This window comes from Penaeus japonicus, unplaced genomic scaffold (genome assembly GCF_977035675.1).
Source record: "Penaeus japonicus unplaced genomic scaffold, GWHDUDI00000001_assembly GWHDUDI00000024, whole genome shotgun sequence".
Lineage (NCBI taxonomy): Eukaryota > Metazoa > Arthropoda > Malacostraca > Decapoda > Penaeidae > Penaeus > Penaeus japonicus.
The window spans coordinates 25039866-25044865 of NW_028234426.1; the positions used below are offsets into that span (position 1 = coordinate 25039866).

General features: G+C 31.0%; 1 protein-coding gene across 6 annotated transcripts in view; it reads right to left on the reverse strand.

Moving 5' to 3' along the window:
• The window catches only part of Rab5 (RAS oncogene family member Rab5), a 25077-nt gene extending 21933 nt beyond the window's left edge, over nt 1-3144 (reverse strand). The window contains exons 1-2 of one of the 6 annotated variants that reach the window (XM_086550862.1): nt 3101-3144; nt 2620-2814 (exon numbers count right to left, since the gene is read on the reverse strand). The gene's annotated coding sequence lies outside the window, so the exon portion shown is untranslated. The other 5 variants (XM_043005132.2, XM_043005135.2, XM_086550864.1 and 2 more) reach the window with 5 other exon arrangements.
• Between the last annotated feature and the right edge of the window lie 1856 nt (nt 3145-5000).

The following is a 5000-nucleotide window of genomic DNA, read 5'->3' on the forward strand; positions in this document are numbered from 1 at the left end:
TACATATCATATATATACATATACATATACATATATACTACATAAAATACATCTATAATATACATATACATATATTATATATACATATACCTATACTAATATATACATTTATATATATACATATCTATATATACCTATCTATATAATACATATACCACATTTTTATATATATATATACATATATATACATACATATACATAATATATATATAACATATATATATATACATATATATACATATATATACATATATAATAATACATATATATATATAATATATATATATATATAATATTATTATATATATATATATATATGTATTACATAGATATACATATATATGTATCTTATACATAACTTATATATGTATAATATATATATTCATAATATACATATATATGTATAACCATATACATATATACATAATATAAACATATTTATATATACATATATATACATATATTTGTTATACATAATAATACATAAATATATATACATATATAGACTAAATAATATATTATAACATATCATATATATAATATATATAAGATACATAATATTAATATACATATAATATACATATATTATCCATATATATATACCCTATATAAGTATACATATATATATATATATATACATATATTTATATATATATATATAAAAGTATTTATATACCTATATATGAATTTATATATATATATATATTTATATTATATATATATATAATATTACATATATATGTTTTATATATAGTTAATATATATATATATTATATATATATATATATATATATAATATATTATATATATATCGTATATATAATATTATATAATATAATATATATATATTATTATTATATATTATATATATACATATTATATGTTTTACGTATATATATATCTATAAATATATAATATATTATGTAATATATATATATATATATATAATATATATATATTTATATATAATATCTATTTAAACCCATCCCCGACGGGGGCTGGCATAGCCTTGGAATGTCCAAATGCGCGGGCGTCCGAAGTTCCTCCGACGGGGGTTTGAATGGCTGGCACCAATACTAATTATAAATATTTAGCACTTAATATATATAAACATACATAAATATAAAAATACATAAATATAAATATACATATATAAATACAGATGTATGTTATACACTATACACTATAAGTTATATGTTATATGTTATTTGTTATATGTTATATGTTTTATGTTATATATCATATATATACAATATTCTGGAAGCCTACAATACCCTATAACTAGGTATCTCCAAGTGCATAAAAAAGTGTGAGCGTCAACATATGCATGTAGGTATATGCTTAAACATGCATAACATATAAATATAGATATACATACACAACACTACGCACCCGTACATACTTATTGGAACACACACAAAATATAAATAAGTAGATGTGTGGATTAATACATAATTATCTAGAACAGGATTGCATCTAGCAATGACCGCATCAACCTTCACCTTGCCAGAATATACATGAAGGAGGCTGGTCTTTGCCATGATGTGAGGCATAGAGGCCAGTCGTGCAAGCATATACTCACAAGCTCTGATAAGCGTTTGTGCCCTTACGTTTACTCAATGTCCATTATTTTTTGTACCTAATGATGTACTCTAATGCTGTCTTTATAGCCATTATTTTGGTATTTTTCCTTGCATTACTCAACATTCTAATTACATAAACTGTTATATTTGTTAAGCTTGCCTTACACATACTTTAGCAAGAATGCATTTTATCTCTATTAAAAAATATTTAGAAAAATATATGTGTTAGATCTTTTAGAATATTCAAATATGTATACATCTCAAATGTTCACATTTACATGACTATACGGTTAGAAACACTTTCTTTACTGAAAAAGCCCTCAGAATAATCAATATTATCTTTTTCTTTCACTTGGCACTAGTATATATCCTTAAATGTTTCAATCCATATAAGATATGAAATAATAATTATTATTTCTGAAATGACTGAAACCTATGCTATGAAAATCTAAAAACAGTTATCATTTCCAATAAATAAAAAGAATTAACATCAAAAGCCCTGGTAAGCCAAAAACCCAATTGCAAGTACATACTTATGCAAGAAAAATCTGACATACAGATTGAGAGCAGAGTGGCACTGCAGCTACCTAAAGTATGCAAACCCCACCCTTTTTGGTGTTTCATGGTCTCCTATATTTTCCGGAACACAAGGGGTTTCCTTTCACTGGTTAAAGCACACATCGGATCACCAATACTCCGTTTCCCACTACATACACTAATTACTCCGTATGACGGAGCCTCTTTTGTTATAGCAGCTTGAGGCTCAATCAAGTGGCAAGGGAACTTATATCAATATATCCGGCCACTTTTATTGGCACTTTTGACGAAATGCGAGTACCAGAGCCCACAGGCCGAAGGACACGCCCTTTGCAACGTTATAATTTGTTGCGTTGACTGTGATGACGGGATGCAACTCACCAAGTCGAGTGTTAATCCCTGTCAAGTCACTCTTCAACTTGGGTCACTCTTACGTCAATTATCACCCCTATAAGCCAATTTTCGCCATTCACACGCCTCCTGCTGGATCGCTACTTACTAATAGTCTTGAGTTCCTCGGTGAATAGGAGAGATCGGGGTGGTAATTCCCTTCCCTTGATCAGCTGGTCTTGGAGTGACGGGAGGAAGACACACAACACAAATGTTTACTTGTCCTTCTCTTACGTCCCAGCTTAACTAAAAGTGGGTTATTTTCCACGTTATGAAAGTCAGGTATAACGCTGCTCAATCTTACCTGTAGAAAAGAGTGTAACTGAAGACTTAAAACGAAAATTAAATGCCCAAACGCACTAAAATATCACCAATGACGTTCCTCCCTCAGGATCAACCACACAACAACCCTTCGCCCATTTCCTCCTCCGCCCGCCCCTTAACAATTCTATTCTCTATCTACACGTGAACCAACGACACCTCGTTTTCCCCACAGAAAACATCACCTTTCACTTTTCTGTTCGAACACCCCAAAGAATTACGTGTAATGACGAGCCTAAATACCGTAATTAGTGTTTTTCTCTACGCACTACTTTGCATATGCCTCCGCGCAGTGTTGTGAATGTGAGGTCTCACCAAGGAAGAGAGAAGTCACACGCAGGGGGCGGAGAGGCCCGTAGTAAGCGCTCGCATAAGGCTCAATTTGGCTATTACTTACAGCGTCATTGGCTACGGTCATGAGTCGAGTCTGCGATACGCTGTGTGACGTCATACGGTCTTCGAGGAACTTTTACGGTAGTGTTTCGCAGAGACAAACATAGGGGAATTCTTATTATGAGATGAGATGAGTAACTACGCGGAAAACTGTATGCAGCAGAAGTCTTGATGCGAGGAGGAGGGGGTCATCGTGTAGATGTGGCTCTACAAAGTAAATGCAACAAAGGATGCATAGGGGAAAACATGCATGACGTTTTCAAGAATGAATGATTCTTTTCCGGTTTAATTTCTTCATATTGCCACACCATCCGTGCGTCATCACTAGCTAGATATCCTGCAGCGGATGAGATTATTAAGAGTACTGTCTAGGAATTAAATGATTAATGCAGAGATATAACCCCATAATACAGGCATTTGTTTTCACCTAGCAATAACGATAGCTACAATAATAGTTATATAAAGAAATTATACTTATAGTATCAATGAATAAAAAGGAGATGAACTATTGTGCATTTTCAGTGGTACACTCCTACATCTATTTTCCCTCAATCAATGTACCGTATTCTATTTTATTTTTTTACGACTCATTCAATTTAATACCTTCTATCTTTAGAAACCATCACTTAAACTCTAAATTTACGCGTTAGCATCTTTATAGTATCCTTTACGGTTACATAATTTGCATATTTGACATTTGCGCCATGACAGAAATAAGCAAGCGAAGTTTCACTTTATTCTCGTAATCTTTTCTTATTCCACAAGCAGTACAAACTGATTTTTCAACGTTCCTCATAGATCACGGCCATCCAGCAGTCTGGCCGGATTGTCTCATGTTCGTGTGACCTTTTCATTGCGAATATTTTAGTGTCAAAGGCTGAAATCCGTCGCCAGTAGAATAGACAAACCGGTTGAGTATGTGGGTATGCAGTTTGAATCACGGAATTGAGAGTTGAATAGAAATTTCCTGCATGATCCAACCCACCCCCTCCCCCATCCCCACCCCCGATTCTACGGTCAAGTACGCCCCTTATTTGTGTTCTATCATATTTGTACACCTACGCTACTGTAGGCTACATCTGAAAACTGAATTTTCAGTTTAAGTGTTGCATATAACGCAGTGATGTTTGGTGAGAATGTCGAGATTCTAAAACTTATGAAGATGACTGCATGCCTCAGTGGCACAGAATTAATATTTTTATTTGAAGTTGTAAACATGAGTGCATGTACAAACAAGAGTGCGTACATACATGCACACATAAAACACAGTAAATGCAGTGTATATATATATATATATATATATATATATATATATATATATATATATATATATATATATGGCAGTCTTTATACCGGTATATGTAGACAGGGATTATAAGTGTTAGCATGTATATGTATCTCTTCGTTTATGTGTATATCATATATATATATCTATATATATATATATATATATATATATATATATATATATATATACATACATACATATACATATACATATACATATACATATACATATACACATATCGCGATGTACTCCCTGCAAATATAGAGGACGGCTCAGGATGAAGTATAACCGTTCGTGGAAGGCTTCCAATTTTTGTAATTTATGAGTTATTTATAGCATCAGTAACTCTGATGACACACAAACATTTATACACACATACACAAACTTATATATATATATATATATATATATATATATATATATATATATATATATAGGTTATGTGTGTATAGATAATATATAATATATATGATATATATATAAATATA